Below are 21242 nucleotides of genomic sequence, written 5' to 3' on the forward strand. Positions count from 1 at the left end.
CATGTGTGTATCTGTGGAAAAAGAAGAAAGCCCGCATCCCTTGTTTCTGCAGTGCAGTGGTTTCTGAAAACAAAGCACAACAAGTACAGTAAAAACACAAACACTGTGCTAAGTTAAAAGAGCAAGAAAAGGTGCGATAAGATCGTGTGAATGTTGGTGCTCTGTTGTCAGCAAAGGCTGCTTTAAACTCAAGGTGAGCTGTGGGTGTTGAGGTTGCTTTTTCATGACACAGCTAAATTTGCTGCAAGTATTTTGAGGATCGGAAGTGTTTCACACTGTTTTGCACAAACTGAGTGCCTGTTGCACCTGAGCACGGCTTGGCAGATCTGCAAGGAGTGAGGACATTGTTTCCCTTTTTCACTGTTGGCTTATTCTGAGTTGTTTTCTTTCTTCCTCTGTGGGCTGTGCTAAGGTAGCACAAAACATCCATGCTAAATAGTCCTGGTAAGCACTCATAAGAATAGAGCGCTGTCCTAGACACTTTAAATTTTCAATAGAAGCCTGTACACAACAGCTCATGAATCTTACTTAGTCCTACTTTTGCGACATCAGTGTCAAGGTTCTGCTATGAAAAACAATGTTTCCCCTGTAGTCCTTTTTTCTTCCAAGAGATGGTTTTAATGTCACAGGAAATATTATCTTCCTGAGGAATTATTCCATTATTTTATCTTCTTAACATGCAGTGTTTTTTTTCCCCCTGACACTCAACCTGTGTTTTTCTTTTTCTTAATTTACCAATCCCTTTCTCAGCTCTTTCTCATATTTTGCATACCAGCAACAACTGAAGCTTTGGAACTATTTTGAGTTCTGTAAGAATCCTCAAGCTATTTTAAAATTTGCAAATGGTTTTCCAAGTGACTTGCTAGTCGTAGAGAAACTGTGTTACTGCTTTTCCCCTCCAAGTTATTCCTCATACATATGCAAGCATATTCTGCTGGGATTCAAATATGTGTCTATGACCTACGTTACATGGGAATAACTCTGTTAATGCCAGAGCAGGCTTCCTGCATTCAGAGCTTTTGAGAGTGGAAATCCCTTTTTAGTTTTCTCCCGTTTTAACATGCACTGAAGTAAGTTGAAGTGAGTTCAGTGTGCATTCAGATTTTAATTCTGGAAAAAGCAGCGACATTCAGTAGTGCACAGATATAAATACTATTTCTGTGCTGTGGTATTGAGAACTTACAGTTTTTCTTTTTTCATTCAGGATCCAACTTGGGGTTCAGTGGTACACTCTTCAGAAATATTTTCAGCCTAATTCTGATCTTGATTTTTTTTTTTTTTGTTGCAAGTGAGAAGCTGTTTCACTGCTGCAAATAAAATTATATTAGCTAAACTTACATAAGCAAATCAGGCCTTTTGTATTTTATACATGTCTTTTGAGAGCCGTGACTGTGATCCCAACTTGATTTGTCCCTTTTCTTCATTAGTGTAAGTGAGCTTAGTCAAATGAAATGATTTGCATTAGTGGGTGGAATGAGGATCATGGCTGCTCAGCAACTTGTTTTTGTGAATAGAAATGTTCTCTGTACATACACCCCAGTGTAAGGGTTTTTTGTTGTTGTGTTTTTTAGGTTGCCATCAAGGTGATGTACTGTTACTTCTGCATGTGTTTGTTTTTAGTGACTTCAAAATAATTGGTGATTTTGCTCGTGTTTTTTATTAGAAAAAAAAGTGGAAAAATTAACATTACTCAAGATACGTGTCAAAAGCACTGCTAGTGAGACGGCTTGCTTTCCTTTCATGTTATTTATTTTTGTGGAACTTTGGGCTCGTATGAATTACTAAAGGTGCCAGATTGACAGCCCTGGAGGCTGGCTTCACTTATTCATTAGCAAAAGTGATGCAGCCTGGTCAGCAGGTGCACAAACCACCTCACTGCGCTATGCTCACGTGTTTCCATTCTGTGGTGGAAAAAGCGAAACAAAAGATTTTTTTAAGGATCCAAGCATTTCAGTCCTGTTCACTCCTTGTCTTTCCCTGCAGTGTTTTCTTTTAAGGCACAACGTAATGGTCTTGTGATGATTAGGTTTGTGCACTAAGGGCTACGCCGGGGCGTTTGTTTGATTTCACCCAACGGGCATCAGATGGTGAGGAAGGCTTGGGGCTTACGTAAGTCAGTAATTCTTGCCATCTGGTCACTCAGTAAATAGAAGGTCACTCCACCATCACAGTGTTCTTGTTTTACACCAAGTGTAGTAAGTTACAAGAGTGACTTAGCGCCTGGTTTGTTTCCATTGTAATCATTTTACTACCTCTGTAAATACTCCAGCCCTTCATCTCCATGGAACTTGCAGCGTGGGTGTGCCAGTTGGCGAGATCAAAGTGAGCCCAGAACAATTGGCCTTTGACTGCTGGCCAGGAATCAATTCCTGTTCCACTGAGCTCCCTGCAAGCCCTTTAAAAATGCACTGCAGCTGACAGTGTACAGGGTATTTCTGTGTGGGCTTTTTATTATTTTTATTTGAATCAAGATCTGTCCCTTCCTACTAGTTGTTGTTTTCAGTTTTCTGTGAATGAAGTTCTGTTTACAGGAGACTCTGACCATACCAGCCCCACAAGGTGCTACATCTGTAGACGTTAATGTGATGTCATACATGAGTTGTAATTAATTTCACACTCTATTGTGTTGCTGGATGGTCGTATTAGGTTTACTCACCTGCTAAGTGTATGCAGTATACACTTGGCTTCCCCATGAAGCTGAACTAACAATTTGAGGCTGGGGCAGCTTAATGATTCAGATCTTGAGAGGCACTGGGAGTATGCTAGGCTGGGAGAAGTCAAATGAGCATTATTATTGTACCATCCTTATTTTTTCAGTGCTCCGTTATGCACTGCTTATTAACATGTCTATTTTAAGAATCATCATTAGTATTTTATAAATCCTTAATACAAACATGTGGTTGAGTATGTTATTGTATTAAACTTCCAGCAAGTCTGGTTTCCTTTTGTGATTAATCTGGACTGAGGATCAGCTCTGAAGCAGGGGTTCCTCGGGGTTTGTTCTTGTGTTCTGATATTGATTGTTTTATTTTAGATCAATATGTATGTAGTCTCATGAAACTTTTACAGACCAAGTCTAAAAGAAGCAACTAGTACTTTTTGCTGAGAAAGGCAATAGGAGCACATCAAGGGCATACATAAAGAGCACGGCATGCTTGCATGGAGCAGCAGGAATTAGAAAGGGAATGTCTCAAAGTGAATTTGAGAAGTGTTTCTTCTCAGTCTCAAGCTTCTCTTATCAGAAGAACTTTCTGGCCACTAGCTCTACTTGCTAGGCTATTTCAAGGAACAGCCTCATTCTTCAAGTGCGCTTGAGTGGGACTTTGGATAATGCTAATGAATGCTGTAATCAGTTGCAGTTTTTAAATGGAGTTGTGCAGCATCAGATGATAGATGTGAAGGTCCATTGTTTAAAAAATAAATAATCACACTTCTGCTTTGCATTTGATTCTGAGGACCTCAGTCCCCTGAGTTCAGTGCCTGTTAGCTGTCTAGACAATTATTAGCAGAACATCGCTGGGTCTTCCCTTGGCTCTTTTAGGATGATAATAGTGAAGTTTTCTGTGACAGCGTTTCTTACTTAGTTTGACTCTATTCACCAACAAGGTATGGGAACAATGGATAATTTAAAATAATTCATTTTATTGCTGCCTCCTGTAGATTTTTGACTTTCATTTCAGAGTAGGGAGTGTGGAGAGCTAGAGAAGTATGTACTGATCACTGTCCTGGTGCTGTGAAAAATACGAGATTCTGATAGTCCTGTAGAGTCATCATCAGCAGGATCAGCACAGAGCACTCATTTGACTTCAGCTTTAATCATTCTGGTTTTTTTTTTTTTTTTTTTTTTTTTTTTTTCAAAATGCTTTTAACTCTTATCACAGGAATGCTGTTTTTTTCATGTCGATTTTCTGGTTTGCGTTTGTAAAGCAGGGTGTGAAATTGCAGTTCTAGAAAAAATATCCTATGTAACACAAGCATATTAAAACTGAGAAAACTACTTAAATTGACTACTTAAATTGAAGCATGATAATTGTGAATCTCTACCAATGGTGAGAATCTACTGCGGAACTGAGTATCAAACCAAAGGCTTCCAGCTCCCAGTCTGCTCCGTGTTATTCTTATTTGGTTGTTATATTCCTCTCCAGTTTTTAGAGGTGTGTTGCAGATGACTGCTTCCTAATCTGTATGCCCGGAAATGAAACAAGATAGCAACATCTTGCTGTAATAAATAGTACTGAAATTGAAAATGTACAGCAAATGGATGATGTTTGCAAAGTGTCCAAAAACTTCACTTCTATGTTTGAGCTGCTTTCAACTTTGAAATTCTGCTAGCAGGTAAATAATCTCTAGTCAGCTGTAGGTCCTATCGGGATTTGTTTGCGTCTCAGGGGACCCAGAGGAGAGTGGTCTTTTCCCCAGTAAATTGTTGATCAGAATATGTCTCTTAGGAGGTGAACAGAGGTGGGGTAATTGTATTTATTTTTGCTGTTCCCATGCTTCTTTTGTCTGAATTGAATGGCACTTATTGGAGAAAAGAACTAAGATTGATGCAGAGGGGATATCAGTGTAGTTTCAGCTTCTTCAGACAGAAGGAAACAGGATTTGTGTAAGCTTGTGTAAGCAATGGTGACACAAGTTTGTAATTGAAAAAGAGCTTTGCATTTGTAGCAGGTCCTAACAAGGTCCATTTCCTTCTCCTAGTACTTCAGGTTTTCTGGAAATGGGTGAAAGTTTGGTACCTTTACATAGGGATAGGACACCAGAGTTCTGCTGGAAAAGGTGGTGGTGTAGAAGTCTTTTTGTCTTTGCTTAAAAAACAATACATTCACTGATCTCCACCACAGAAGAGGTGGTGCAATCTCAAGGTTGTATCCTTAAGTACCAAACGTTTCCAACTTGCTGTTAATTGTTGAAATATGCTTCCTAAAGACAGACAAGATTATTTTTCTTTATTGAAATATAGTTGTGATCAAGGTACTTAGATTTCTAAGGGTTTTATTGTTTTTTGTCTATTTATGACTTCATAATTATGATATTCGTAATAAGGAATTAGATATTTGGAGTTTGCCTGAATGCAATGTAGCGTTGTTACATAGTATACTATGGTTAACTAATGATGAAATTCTCCTTGTAAAGTCTACTTTATTATACGATTTCTACTTCTCAGTAATTTTGTGTGTGTTGTTTTTTCTTTTGTTGTTGCTAGGTAGCTTTTCCTGTATGTTTGTTATGAAAGTCAGAGCCAAGCCAACAGGCAAAACATGAGTTGCTTAGGAAGCCTATGCTGCATAGAGGAGCATTGGCACAATAGCCACGCAAGTATGCTCTCCTGTGCATTATGTAGTGAATTCTGGCAAATGTGTAACTGGCAATTGGATAACTGGGCTAAATCTGCAGACTTGATTTTCTTTATTCTACTTTTTCTAGTGATTCAGGGTGGCTCTGTGCGTGTCTCCAGATTGTCTTAGTACACGTTATGTATTAGGTATCCTTCTGTGTTTGAAGCAGCTCTGCATGGATAGAATGAAGCTATAACATACATTAATAATTTTTCATCTCCCACTAATGTGTTTCTGGTCATATAGCCAGGCAGCATATTTGGGGAAGAAGATATACTGCTTGAATTTTGCCCTCTGAAACTGAGTTGTTAAATTAAGGAGTGCACTGTGAAGGTAGTCTAACAGAATGTCGTAGACATAAAGTGTTTTTGTCAGGTCATTTGCACAGGCCTAAAAAAGAGGTAAAGTGAACTGCTTTGGCTGTGAATATACTTGGTGGTGTTGCTGCTGTACACAAGTTACAGCAAAATTTCATGAATAGTTAAAATGTGTTATGTTTACAAAAGTCAGAGTTATTACATGGCAGTGTAATTGTACTGTCTCTATCAGATGAACTTGAGGACATTCAGGCAGACTTCAAGTATCTCAGATGTTCTTCTGAAAGCATATTTTTCCAAAAGATTTTTTCAGAGGCCATTTGAATCATGCAGTGTGAATCCAGCTGAAGTTGTGCCTTGGGGGCAGGGGAAGCAACCAGGTTTACTTACCTTTCCATGTCTTAAGATCATCATATCCCAAGCTTAATCTCTGAGCAAGAAATGGCCTAAAGCTGTGCCAGCCTGAGGAAGTGTGAATGTGTCACCACATACAGAACAGAAAACTACCTTCTTCTGTAAAGCAGAGCATAATATCTGTCAGAGGTGCTGTGATTTCATTACTTACTGTGGTATTTTTTTAGGTTTCACTATCATTTTTGCCTCTGAGCTGTATTTCATCTGGTGCAGAGCCATGTGTACCAAGGCCCTCTCTGAGTGGTGATGCCACTTCTTTTACCTTTTTCCAGTTTCATTTTTCCGGTTATATTTTGGTAATATACTGAAACCCTTTTTAAAATTCAAGAGGCTAAGAAGCCTAACCTAAACTAATTCTGTGTCAGTGGAAACAGAGGTAGAAAGTGGATTTTTTTTTTTTGCCTGAATTTTACCATAAATCTATAGCACTAACAACAGTTTCATAATTGCTAGTTTTGACAGCATCTTTTTCATCAAGTAGTGGTTGTGGAGAAGTTGCATTCTTGCTGTCTGTTTAGGCTCAGATTTTATATGCTTTCATAATACAATGAAGTTCACTGCATTTTTTTCTTGCTTGCTCTGCAAGGAGGGGCTGAGTAGGACTGAATTTGTTCTTATGCTTCATCAGCAGAACTGTTTACTAATTTAGTTGTATTTTATATTTGAGGATCCAGTGAAAGTAATGTGCTTGCATGGGTATTGGAGAGTTTAATTTGGCCTGTGTTATGATTAACATTAAGACACAGGAGCAAGGAATAATCCAGTTTAACCTCCAAGCGTGAGTTTTCAGGGTTGAAAATTTGAAAACAAGTAAGCATCTATTTGCTCCTAAACTGAAAGTATTTGACTTGCAATCCTGAGAGTTACAGTAAATCCAAGTCATGGCAAAGTTCATTGTGCAGTGAAATGAATTTTCTTTTCGTAGAGGAGATGCATACTTGCTCTGGATCAGTTGTGCTCTCTTCTTGTTTGCTGTCCTTCCTCTTGTGAAATCTTTTCTTAGTATGGCTTGGGTGGGTAAAAAAGTATAGGTGGACTATTCTGATTATAAATTTAAAGCCATTCTAATTTGCTGGTCAGTGAAATAACAGATACCGCGTTAATCTGGCTGCAGGTGGTTTTCATGACTCAGATGACTTGTAGTGGTGCCTCTCTTCTAATGGAGGCTTCATGACAGCTGAGCGGTAAAGGAGAGTATGGTAAATTTTCTTCTAATTCATGGGCTTTCCTCGTGGAAACTGTTGTCTAGCTGTTGATTGACTGTATAAACCCATGTCCTCTACATACCTGAACAGCAACAAAATGTTTATAACTATTGCTCTGCTGATACAGAGAATGTTTCCTACTTACTGTTTCTACATTGATCAGATTACTGTAAAAACCATAGAAAATCCTTTATATTATCCATAAACATAAAAAATATATAAAAAGCTATACTACATAACTTTGACTTAGTCAGTAATTCTAGGCTTAGCCTGAGGGGTTGAAAAGGGAAATTATTTCTGTTACAAATTTTAATTATACCGTAAACTTTGGGAAATGGCTATTGATCTTCAGCATCTGGCACTAGAAATGTTGTCGTCGTCTTTTGGTTATTTAGTTTGTGAGTTGCATTGTCATACAAGATAAAAATAAAAAGCACCAGAGGAGATGATGTACCATATGCAAATGAGAATATTTTGGTTTGTTCGTGTACTAAAAATATTTCATTGCTGAAGATTTTTTTGTTTCTTACTGGATTTTTTTAGCTATCTCTAGAGAAATTTGCATTTAAGATGCAAGAAAGCAAACTCTAATTCTATCAAAGACACTTTCTCACCATGGGACCCTATAATATAAACAGTATGTTTCTTGTCTTAGAGGTACATTGAAAATTACGATTGCATCTCAGTTGACTTTATTTGCTGAGGAAAAAGCACAGTTCCAAGGACTAGTTGAGAAAAAGGCTGGAACTTTGTTTCTCTACTTCTTCCTTTTAACCTTGGTTCAAAGAAAATGTCAGTGTGAAAATATTGAGTCTTGCTTGAAATAGTGATGTGATCTGATAAGAAACCAGCTGCCTGGCTAGCATCGCTTTTCAGGAGAGTGAGGTCTTCCTCAGTTGTCACTGCTGCTTTATGTCATTCCACGAAAGGTAGATGAAGGAAGATTCTTTCCAGGAGAACTGGAGCTACGTAAATTCTGTGAGGAAAACTGGGTTACAGAACTCCCAAGAATGGTGTCTTGAAAGAAGGATGATGGAGGGCCTCTCACTGTGATGACTGTGATGGAGCCTCGCATTCTTTGTACTCGCTCCCTGTGGGACTACAAAGGTGCTTACTTTCTGTTCACTGTGTAAAAGCAAGGAGGCAGTCTGCATGGCCTTGATGGTTGTGCCCAGCTGGTGCTATTTTACTTAGTCCAATGCACCAGTGAACCTTGTCTTTGGGCCAGCAGTTGTTCCGATCCGTCCAATACAAAAAGAGCATGTTTGTAAAGATATAGCATGCATGTATGCTGCGCTGGAAGTGAAACTCACAGGGCACCTTTGAGAAATACTGAACTTTTTTCCCTGTTTCATCATAGGGTGGATGCTCCTCTATAATTTCTACGTGTTTGTTCTACTTAAATTCTCATCTTTATATCCTCCAGCATCCTGTAGTGAGAATTGATACCAAACAACACCTGAATTTCCCAAATTTTGTGCTTGTTACAGTGATGCTGTGACCTCTTACTGAATAGTAAACTATGTGAAATAGGACAAAGATGACTTCAGAGAAGCAGCTCGTAGAAGTTGTTGCCAGTTCTTCAGGAAATTGCTCCCTCGCAGGGGTTTCTGCCAGTTGTGTGGTGATGCTTGAACCCTTCCAGCTGACCTTTTGCTGTGAACAAAAGGAGTAGCGGAATATCACTGATGCTTGCAGGCATTTGAGGTGGCCAAACTGACAGGTTGCACTCCAGCAGGTAAACAGTAGCCTATTAAGAACACACAGAGATGAAATGTACCATGTGAGAGTCAAGCGTTTTGTTGGCATGAACTTCCACAGGGAAGGCAGCTGGGTCTGTTTCAAGGACACAGGGCAATGATGCAGTTTCTGAACACATTCAACGGCGAGGTATGTCTGTTTTGTTTAAATGTTTTGATATAAGGCTAAATGCTTAAATGGAAAGATGCATACGTATTCTTTTCATGGAGCAGGATTAGAGTGCTGTCTCTACTGTAGAACCCTGTGTAAAAATAAAAACACACTCCCCAGCGTATTTTGGCTTCTGTGAAGAGTCTTAGTATTAACTGAATTGTTTTTATCTGTCTTAATTTTCAGAGAAAGAAAAAAGCATGAACCTTTTTAGAGGGGAAAAAAAATCCGTTTACCTATCTAGTTCTCTCTAAAAATGTCAAAGTTTAAGAACCAAAATCTGTCTTGATTTCTTCACCCTGCTGTAGTTACCATCTAGCTGTTCAAACTGGGCCTCGTACTTCAAAGAAATTCTAGATGTGTTGAGCCTTTACTTTGGTGACACAGGGAAGCTCAATATCTTGACAAATATAAGCTCTAACTTTTGTATACTGGTACAGTTTCTGGCTGGCAGGTCAGATTTGTGCTACTGCTGTATGCAGCTATGGAAAATTAATGTTGGTGTTGCTGCAGTTACTACACTGAAGCCGCAATACCAGAGACGCATTAGCTTTCAGTTAATGATAACAGAAAATATAATAAACTGTGAAGTAACCTAAATATCTGTAAAAGGTGTAAAGATTTTAGATGAAAATGTAATAAACTCTTGTCTTTTTGAGTCTTATTAACAAATTTGTCATGGAAGACATACAATTTAAAATATGGAAGACTTGCTATGGGGGGAATTCTGTCTTTTGTCTTACATTCAACAGTGTGTGCTTGAACAGTAGGTGACTTTCTCTACATTTTCTAGAGTCTATATGTAGGAAGATGGATTCTTCTGGTAGGACAAAAAAAAACCCAAAAGGGCTGTAGCTTGAACCTGTTAAAGCTAACTGCAGAGTTGTACTTGGGAGACTCGAAGCCATGCGTGGGCTAAGATGGAAAAGGATTTGTTTCAATTTTTGGTTGAGTAACGGATTTTTCTCTGTTTGCTAAACGCCTTGGCTTGCTTTGTACATGTCATTTGTTTCACTTAAGCTCTCATTTGAGATACTCAGATAATACTGCTTGTGCTCTGCAAGCACTGTGGGTTTGAAATGTGTCAATAAGTCCCTAAGAGCCTTTAGCTTAGTATGATGTCAAGGGGTACTTACAAAGAAGCTTCATGGCTTTAAACGGCTCATTTCTAGTAGTAGAAGAATGTGCAAATTAAATGGGGGGGAAGAAGAAAATCAACACCCAAAGACTTCTGAACATACTTTCCTAATGCGTAAGGTTAGAACGTGCTGAGCTATTAAAAATCAATGTGAATAGTGCAGCTCTTATCAAGAGGAGTCGGAACTGAAAGAGAACAAGGAACAAAAGGAAAGTGATAACTTGTTCAGAAACCAATTCTGCAGCTTTGGTCAGCTAGGAAAGCTGGCAGCACCAGACAGCTTTGTTTGCATTGATGGCAACAGGGAATGGAAACCTAAAATCATGAATTAAGTTTCCACCTTCCTGAGGATGTTCCAAACAGCTAATTGGCTGTTCATCTGAAATGCTGTAGGCACTGTTCTAATACCAGTTATAAAACAGGTTTAAATGCAAGCCTTGATGTAATTATTCTCATTACCTCCTTCCTTTCTCATGTAGAAAAGCTAGGGCAGGTTTCTCGGTGAAAGAGGGTGGTGTTACTTCAGTGCTCCGTGTGCTCAGTTAGATGAACACTTGTTCTTTTTAACTCGTGTTGTAAAGCTCCATTTCAAATTGAGTATCTTTAAGCACTCTGCAGAGATGATCAACAAGCAAAGTGTTCCCTTTGGTGTTGGTTCTTTTTACCTGTTAGCCCTTCAATTTTACTTCGGTCAATTATTAATGAAATTTCTCTTTCTTAAATAGAGGATGAAATTTGGCTTAGAAATGCAATGTATTTTTTTATTCATTCTGATAATGCTGGATTTTCAAATGGTAAGCAGCGTCCTCAATTGTTTATGTGAATGTCAAGAGTGTGAAACAGTTTGAGCTGATGTGCTGGCTCTGCTGAAGGAGGCTTTTCTGATCCTCGAGGGACATCACAAGGGTTTATAAACCAGTCTTTCTTTATTGTTTCACTCTTCAGTGTAGATTAGAGATTACAGGTTACAAATCTGTAAATCATTGTCTGCAGATGTGGCATGTTTTTGCAATTAAAGGAGTTGATCTGCAACTTAAAATCCACCCTGCTTGGAGTTTTTGTGGTGGGTGTGTGGGTGTATGCACATAGTCTGCTGCTCCTGTTCTGCCTACAGCCACTTTTCATAAAATCAGTGGCATGCAAAGCACATTGTCTTCCTACCTTGGGTATGCAATTTTTTGTTAAATTCTGCCCTTCCCACAGAGCATGACTGAGACAAACTGGTAGAGCAGGGAGGAAAGGCTGAGGAGTGCCTTGTTGTATGCTCTCAGTGGCTTCACACTGTGATTGAAGTGTACGGTTGTTTACACACTTATTACTGAATACAGCTTTATACAATGTGAAACATTTGTTGTCTTGGTTTTAAAATATATGACTGCACTTCTAACCTAGGCAGTTGAGGATGGCTCACAGGCGATAACCTATCCATTCTGCTGGTGCCTGGCTTGGGCAAGATGCCTTTTCTGAGCAGTGTTGGTGATGATGGGTGAGGCTGTCTTCTTGAGATTTACCCAAAAGCAAGAGAAAAATCACACTGAATCTGAAAGTACAAGGATTCTTAGTGTCAACACATGTACCCAGGTTTAGGGCATTGTCATTTTGGGTGTATTTTCTGTAATAAGGAAGGTAGCCCATTGTAGCTTCAGCTTATTGCTTTGCCTTTGTGCGGGCTGAAAGAAAACATTCTACTGAATGTAATGCCTGTGTCCCAGCTCTGCAGCCTGTAATGCTCTGCTCTCACTAAATGAGTGTAAGGGCCAGTGAAAGATATTTTTGTCCATCTGTGAAGTCAGCTGCTAGGTTTAAGGAATTCTGATTGTTTTTCCCTCAGTTGGTGTGAGCTGCAACTGTTTGAACTGGATTGACCTTTAAAATGCAATTATAGCAAAACTGAAAGGAGGAAAGAAAAATCACCTTTGTGTATCTGAAGTGTTGTATTTTTTATTAAAATAACATGGGTTTTCTGTTTTCTCAAAAATAGATTGTTTAAAACTAATCATGGACTTGGACTCAGATTTAATTTATCATTTAATTTTGTGCTAATTTTCTCTAAATGAACTGCCTCGGGACTGAATAAATAGGGATTTTCTGTATGCTGAGGGCTTTGAATGTTGGTTTTCGGGTTTTTCCTTTTGTGCAGGCAATTAAGTATCCCAGGAAAAGAAACAAAACTGTTGGTGAAGCAGGCTCATGTATATAGATATTTGCCAGAATTTAAAACATGCAGTAACTTCAGCTTGCAGCTCATCTTTGATTAAGTGTAATTTGCTTTGGTCCAAATTAGAATCCTAGTCTTCAAAACTTGGAGTTTGTGTTGGTGTCTTTTTTTTTTCTTTCAGCTGTGAGAATCTGTGGCATTGGCTGTGTTCAGATGGTTCATCTGCACTACAGCTGAGGGAAGACAGATTTAAGTGGAGGCAATGAGATACAGCTGGGATTCTTAAATTACTTTTGACCAGATGTGAATTAGGCCCACTGACATCTCATGACTGGCATTTTGGTTTTTCTGTATGAAAATTCTAAACTGAGGAGCAAACAAGTTTATTTGAAGCTTGGAACCCAAGCCAATATTCACAGCCTTTTCTAAATCGCAGTACTTCCACAGATTACAGATTCTATAAGTGAAAATGTGTGCTTTTTTACTGAACTCATTTATCACAGTTGTGAACTTGATTTGAATTCCTGTTGAAGACCACAGAAACATGGAGAACATTGACATATTCCTGTGTTTCATTTAATTTTCCTGGACATGGTTGTTATTCAGAATTAGAGGAGGGAGTGCCCAGTCCATTTAGTGACCCATGTCTGCCTTTTGGAGAAGACACCAAAGGATGTAGCGAAGGAGCAGCAACTCTGTTAGTGTTGTGAGCTTAGAAGGGGTGATGTTGAGACCTAAAGCTACAGTCAGCTTCTATGTGTGTGCTGGGCTTGGGGGAGAATGAAATCGTACTGTCTACTTCAACACTTAAACAAAAAGGTCTGGAACTTTGTGACTAAATCACAGTTGATCTTAAAAAAATAAAAAATAATAATGAAGTCATCCTCTTAGTATGCTTCTGTTTGACAAACTTCTTTTTAGCAAACCTTTTATTGTGTTTTTTGGCTTATTGGGTTTATAGGGTAAAAGTTGTAATGGGCTGTATTTTTCATTCTGTATCAGTTTGTTTTACTTGGGTGTTTGCTGTGGGAAGTTAACACGTTTAGTTCTTTGAATATGCACACCTGTTGTAAAGATGGTAAACTAACAGGCGTGATTGCTTACTGTACTAGGAGAAAATTAAAATCCTATGTTCCATGGAATAGAACGCTGAGATGTTTAAAACAGTATTTTACACAGCACTGCGTTGTTCAGTTATCATTTGTAAGCCCTGTAACCATGAGGTATTTCAGCCATTCTAAATTACTAGTATATAAATGTTGAAATTATGTCGAGTATAAAGATAAACATTTCTATTATGCTTTGAAACTTGAAGATCATCAGTAACTTCTTCATAAAGTTCAATTTCATGCAAGAGTAACTGATGCTTTCAGATGCAGTCAGTGATGCTGTGGCTTCAGCAAAGCTTTAGTTGGTAAGGGAAAAGAAATATGAGAAATAATTTTTGAACAGTTTATGGTTGATTTGCCGGGTCTTTTGTGACAGTATTTTCCATACTGTGTTATTAAGCTTGAGCCTTACTGTATTAGTCACTTTATGCATCATCGTAATTGTGTATTTATTGTATTTTATATATCCAAGTTTGTTCCCATTGGCTTTCATTCGTAAATCGTTAAAGGCAGATTTTAAATGCAAAATGATTTAGAATGTTTTTTCTTAATCAGGTCGATCATTGAGAAAGCTCCTGTGATATTGACTTTGGCCATTATCACATTTTCCTTTATAAAAATCAGTATTTCTAAATAATCTGTTGTCTCTTTAATAATAAACTGAAATTAAAAACATTTTCACCGTGTCTAACTATATTAACTCCAGTGTGAAATTCTTTTCTTTCCCACACTGAGTGAAATTGCTAGTGATTCTTACTACCGTCTGATTTGCACTGTTATCTGGCTTTCTTATGTGTAATCGGCAAGATGAAACTGTGAATGTATCACTCCGAGTCTGTAGGAATATCTTCGTAGTGCTGTGATGGCTGACAAAGTGTGGAAACCCAATGGAAATGATGGGCTTAGTCCACTGTGGATTTCATCTCTTGTCAGAAACACAATGACTGCCATCTCTAAATCTTGAGGTGTAAGATGCATTATCCCAGCTGTGATGTAGGAAATGTGCTTATCTAGCAAGCCACCTGTTTTCTCTTTGGATTACTGTACTGTTCTTATTTTGCCGTCTAGCAGCAACTGCCAGATAGGTGTTTATTTTGGTAGCAGTGGTTTTCAGTAATATCTGTTTTTATATTGTTGATTTACCTTTGCTGTTCTAATAGAAGCGTCTGAGTTCGGTTGAATTACTTCACATGATTAACTGCAAAATAGAAGATTTCAGCTGCTTTTGAAATGTAATGGCAACTTCTTTGTAAGAACGTCCTACTTGCAGAAAGTTGGAGTTAGTGTTAGGAAAAGCATCGATGATGGAACTCTATAATCTCAATTTCCTTGCTCTGATAAATGCCAAAGGTGCTTAAACATTGATAACTGTTTAAGCATTAAAGAAGGAAACAAAGAAATAACTTTAGGGTTAAGAGTTTTGGTAGAAACCCAGGCTATATTTATGTACTGAAGTTAGTGGTGAGTCAGCCTTCATCTCATCACAGTAATTAAATCCAAATTTAAAATGATAACTTGGAAAAATGATAATTTGGAAAAAAAAATATTAAAAGGTCTAAAAATCAACAGAAGTGATTGCTGTAAGAGTAAGTATTCCTATCCTCTGTATGTATTTCTGATAAAGGATGGAACGCTTAATGAATATGGAAAGAGAACAAGTCTCAACTTTTTCCTTTTTTTTTCCCTCACTGAAAATGAAGACAACTGTGATCTTTGTGTGACTGTATGTCGCTAGCTGTCCAGTTTGGCTCATATCTGTAAACCATTCTAAATCGTAAATATTTGGAGTAGTTCAAAGCTGCCAAGTTGTGCAATACCACAACAAAGAAGGATTAGTAAGAGCTGCTAATCCTTGTGGATCCCACCTCCTTTTTTAACTATTTCTAATCTTAAATCAAACTTCTAGTTTTCAATTGGCAAATGAAATATTTGAGGAAAAAGTCTGTACTAACATGATATGACAACCTATCCCTGCTTCCTTGTTGCCATGTCTCTTTGCCTGCTGCACCACAAATAAAGAAATTTGGTGTCATCCATCTGCTTGCACCTTTTTAAATACTTCTCAGACAATAGGAGGACAGGAAAAAGAGAAAAACTCCTTTGGTCTTTTTGGTATTGTACATATGCTAAGCCTTAATTTATGGAACACCATCATTTTTTCGAGTTTAATTTTGCAGCTAATAATATCAGGGCATAAAAACTATGAAAGAAATTTTTAGACTTGCAGAAATCCTTTTTTTTCTTTTTTTCACTTGTTAGTAGTAGATCTTCAATACTACTTAAAGTTTGAATTGCATGTATTTATTGTGTATGATAGGGATATTACCATACCATTTCTGTCCTATCATCTGAGGCAGTTAGGCTGTGTGTTGTGTTGGAGGAAAGAAGGAGGGCTAAGAAAGGGCTACAGACTTGATAACCTGATTATAAAAATGATTGTGGTAAACTGTGTGCATCAGGAAAGCATTAAACACCAATTTGGGCTCTGAAGTGTTAATCACTACGAGCCTGGCTGCAGTTGGCACACAACTTGTATTTTGTGTGTTTTATTTGGATGCAATAACAGAAGTGTAAATTGGGACCGGGAAGACCATAAGAGAAAAGAGAACAAAATATCAGTATTTTTTAAATCCTTTTCTGGAGGAAAATGTTATTTTTTTCCTTTCTTCTTGTTAAGAAACAGAAAGCTAATCCTACCAAAGATCTTTTATGTGCTTATGGTAGAAATTAGCTGAAGGCTGAGTCCCACTGGTATATGGCTCAGTGTTAGTGACATACCTTATATTAAAGCGGAGAACCTACACTGAGCCACAGCTGAGTGATGCGTCCCTGCAGGAAGGGTGGATATGTGATCTAGAGGCTTTTTGTAAATGCAGAGCATGAAGTGACGTGCTTGGATCCTACTTGGGATATTGGTCATCTGCTGTTGTTTTAGCAACTTGTCAGTGCGCTAAGGCCCAGAGTCTGTGATTGGTCAGGTCCCTTCTGGTTGTGGCATAGCGTTTCTGCACCTTCACACTTCAGAGGGGACTCCTGCATGCAGAACCCAGCTGGCATCTCCTTCTCTATGTTGTTGCAAGTCAGCGCAGTGATCTTGACAAGTCTGAAAGGGAAATCTGCTGGTGCCTTTTACACCTCTCTGATTTTTCTTGAGGTCTGCTTTCAGTCAGATTTAAGGTGATTATAGCTGTGGTAAGTGTACTGATAAATAACAAAGCACTGCAAGTTGCTTAATGCAGGAATACCTTAAGGTTGCTAAAAGTAGTTAGAGCTGATGTGTGTATTGCAGATGCCAGGTTCCTAGACTCCAGCAGCTCCAGTCCAAATGCTTGCCTGGCTGTTCAAAGGTCACTGTATGTTGTTCTGCTTCTCAAAAAGATGTGGTGTGCTGAGTACACAATATTGCAGAGGTTTATTCAGGAGGTGCTGATAACAGCCTTGGCTTGCCAGTTTGCTTGGTGCTGGCTTGTGTTTCCAGCTCTGAAGTGTATAAATTGGTCTAATTTACTTCAATTTAAATGTTAACAATTGTCTTTCTCTAAGCAAAGGGAAGCATGCACAGTCAGTCAAAAAAAAAGACAATTTATTCTCCTGATAACCCTAGTAATGATGTAATATCTAAGAATCCCCTCTAGATATGTTTTACTATTTGCCATGAAAGTACTATGTTGTCAACTTTTTAAAGGCATTGATCAGAGGTTAAAACCTCTCAGACTTGTTCTGACAGTACGTGCTTATTGGAAACCAATGGAACGAATACTTGTTGTTTACTTTTCTTGCCATTGTCAGTTTTCTCTTGCTCCGTAATGGTCAGGGAAGCATAAGAGTTTTTAGGAGTTCTGGAGGTGGAAATGTCAGTGTGTTATCAAACTCATTGATTGCATATGTTTTTTATTTTGAAATTGTGACCAGCTGTACATACAGAATGGTGCATTCTAGAGCCCTTATTTATCTGTGCCGAGTATGCTTAAAAACTGTGTGCTTTTTCAATACGAAGCCACCCTTGCCTCAATGAGCTTTCTTTCTCGGTATGTTTCGTAGGTGGCAGCCTCAGGTATAAATGGTACAAACAAATGGCTGGAGAGGAGAAAATCATAGCAACAACACAACAAAAAGCCAATAACCCTATGTATTGCTGGTAAATGAACAGGGCTGCAGAGGTCTTGGCTCGCTCCCCAGCTGTCTGCACACAGTGCCCTGCTCGTGGCACTCGTTCAGTAGTGCCGGTTGTCAACGTGACAGGGTTGAGACTAATGTGAGCACACTGCCAACACAAAAACATGAAAGCAGCCTGCACATGGCTGCGTTCTGCTGCTCTGTGAGCACAGGAGATGGATTTTGACTGTTTTTCTGGATTGTTATGATTACCCTGCTCTGTCTAGTGCATTGTAACAAAATACAGTTGCAGACCTGATGCTGGAGGTGAATGGTAATGAGCGCCGGTGATGCTTTAAAATTCTTGATAGCTGGCTGGCCTTGCTATTTCCATTAAAGGAGTTAATGAAAAAGTAACTATTCTGTGCTTTAAAACGTTTGCAGGATTTCTGATTTTATATGTGAGGTGGCTTTTGGTGCCTCTTCTCCTTCCTTCGCTGCCAGCCTTGCTCCTGGAAAAAAGGGAGGGAATTAGTCTTCCTGGCTTCAGAAGCCATGTCTCCTTGTCAGGCGTGTAATGAACACAAATGGCATCCCCTATGCATCCAGAAATCATGCTGGATATAATTAGATGAGTGCAATTATGAAAGCGAATAATTTACCCTGTCGGGGTGCTTGTGTTCTGGTGGAGAACCACTCACAATTTTTATTTTGTGCTTTCCTTTATGTTACAAAATAAGCACAAAGTTATCCCTCCTATATTGATCTGATGAAGTGTCATAGTGGTTTGTGAAGTTTGGGTTGCTGTCAGGGTCTCATTGTTTTGGTGATGGGGCTCAGTAGGTTGGCTGATGGTTGGGCTTGTTGACTCGGGTGATTCTGTGATTGTAAATCTTCCTTAAATAGTACAGGTCTCCAATCTCCTGTACAGAGATGTGTTGTGTGCTTTTAAATGGCATGAATATGAATATTACAGAAAATAGGACATGCATTCTGAACTGAGGAAAATATATCTGTTTTCTTTTAAAATGAAAATATTGTTTCTGTTTATGATAACAGCTGGGGCTGTCGTTAGTTTTTATTTCCTTTTCCCAATACTTTTTTATAGAAGAAGGCAATAAGGCCCTAAAATTGTTACAATTACATCACCACATTTTCTGCTAGGAATATCATTTATTGGCTTTGGGTTAGGTGTCTTAATTATTTGATTATTATGTTTTGGAATTGGATAAAAGTCTCCTCATTTCTGTGGCACTCCAAGTGTGATTAATAGCAGCAAAAAATATTGAAGTCATTAGCCCTTAGTACTCAACATTTTGCTCTTTTTTTTTTTTTTTTTTTGCCAAGATAGAAGAATGTGTCAATAATGAAACAATTTTAGTTTCAAATGAGTGCTCATAAATATGTAGACATTTAAAAAGCTATGAATTGTTTTATGAATTTTAATAGGATGGTTGCTGTATTATGTAAAGAAAACGAATGGCATAATTTGCAGTAGCGAATTAATTCACATCTTTTCATATACCTAATTTTTAAAATGCTAGTTGTATTGGTGTGCAAGACAAGTCTTTGTTGCACACATTGTGCATCTTTTCCTATAACACTGAAACTCATTCCTTGCTGAATGGAAATATGGAAGCATTTTTAGTAGAGCCAGTCCAAGCTGGCACTGTTTCAGAGGGGCAGAGGAGGTTGGCTCTGTCTAGCAGTGGAGAAAGGATGGAACAGACAGTACTGAGTTAAGTCTGAATTGGCATCATTATGATTTGCCACCTCTTCCATTACATCATTTTTTCACCAAAACAAATAAATGTTAATGTAGACAGTAACTATGTAATGCTGTATGCTTCGCTCTGCATGCGTGTATATATATGTATATAAATATAAAAAATAAAATAATATATATAATATAAAAAATATATAATATAAAAAATAAATATATATATTTATTTTTTGCTGAAAGGGATGAAAGTAATGGATTACTTGACAAGGTGGTGCTATTGCTTCATACAGTTATTTTGTCATGGTGGTAGAGCATTGTGTGCAGTCACAGTGTGAATTCATGGATAATGGTAGAAAACATTACACAGTTTTAATAGACAACAGCAGACAGGAATTTGATGTCTTCCTCTAAAATCTATAATCAGAGCAAATTGTGGTGTTAGGTGACAGAATAGGACAGTGGCTATAGGCAGACACAGATGGAAAGGTCAGTCATATCTGTTAAAAAAAAAAAAAAAATTAGAAATCATTCAAGTATGCTGTGGCTCTAGAAATAGTGAGAAGCTACAGAAAGACCTATTTGCTGAGTTGTGGAGGTGATTATTCCTGGTCAGCTTCAGTGATTTTCTTTAGCTGTATAGGAAAACCAGGTTTGAAATGGAGTTCTGCTGAGGTTCAGATAGAAGGATGCTTCTAGGAGAAGGTAGAGAGGAGCAGAAATAAAAATGGGAGCTAGCAGAGCGTCAGACCTGATTGCTGTGGGTCTGAGAGGCAGTGTACTGTGAGTATGGATCTGCGAGGGCAGCAAAGAAAATCAGAAGTGGTGTCCATCAGCCTCAACTCACCATAGCGAGTCTGAGCTGGCAGGAGGAGGGAGCTGCAAGGATCAGTACACCAGAATACCCCTGAGTTAGAATTTCAGTGCCCATCCTCAGTTTGAAATGCTGGAAGATTAATTACAAATAACTGATTGAATACTAGATTAGTTCCCTACCAACATTTTAATTAACTACGATTAAAATTTTAGGTTTAGATTTCACTTTGTACTGATGGCTTCCTACAAAGTTTTATTGCTTTTAAATGATGCTGTGCTTTTTTGATTAAAAATTTAATTTCCTGTTAAATAGAATGCTCAGGAAAAAAAAATCTCTGTCCAGCTGCTTTTTATTTTAGCCATCTTTGATGGGAAAATTAGGCTTTGAAAGGTATCTGAATTTTGCAAAAAGCAGAACCTAAATTCTCTAGTGTATTCAGATATGCAGAAATGAGCACTGTAGAGCCAGTATCTGGAAATCAAACATTGTGTCTTGGCTATAAAAGGATATCACAGTCCTTGTACAAGGCCCTTCAGAAGTTATTTCATTAAAGCATTAACTCAAGCTAGTATTTCAGATCACTCCTAATTTCAAAGGTAGTTAAAATAATTTATTAGGAATTGAATATAAGCACCGATCTCGGGGTTTCAATCAGTAACGTGCTGAAATCAGAAGACTCAAGAATTTTGCTAACTTTTCAACTTGTGCCTTGAAATAAACCTTCATAGTTTCTCACAGACCTGAGAAAATACCAACTTGTGATTTTATGTAGATGCAAGTAAATAAATTTGTCCCAAAGCCTGTTCCCCTTGAAATGCAAACCGTTCCTTTACCTCCCATTCACCTTGTACAGCACGGCACAGCGCTGCCGGGCTGGGAAGCACTAAACCTGCTGTCACTTGTTCCTTTCATCTCCCTTTTTCCCCCCTATCTTCCTCCGTGGTGCTAAATGGGGTGGTGACTGTGGGGAGGTGATGGGTGCCATGGGCTGGGGTTCCAGTGGGGGTCACATATAGTGT

At 38.3% G+C, this 21242-nt stretch overlaps 1 protein-coding gene across 11 annotated transcripts in view; it reads left to right on the top strand.

Moving 5' to 3' along the window:
• Positions 1-21242, top strand: part of NAALADL2 (N-acetylated alpha-linked acidic dipeptidase like 2) — a 387619-nt gene that overhangs the window by 92095 nt on the left and 274282 nt on the right. The gene's annotated exons all lie outside the window — the stretch shown is intronic.

This window comes from Centrocercus urophasianus, unplaced genomic scaffold, assembly GCF_019232065.1.
Source record: "Centrocercus urophasianus isolate 14NV4802_14NV808 unplaced genomic scaffold, USGS_Curo_1.0 seq_19, whole genome shotgun sequence".
Taxonomy (NCBI): domain Eukaryota; kingdom Metazoa; phylum Chordata; class Aves; order Galliformes; family Phasianidae; genus Centrocercus; species Centrocercus urophasianus.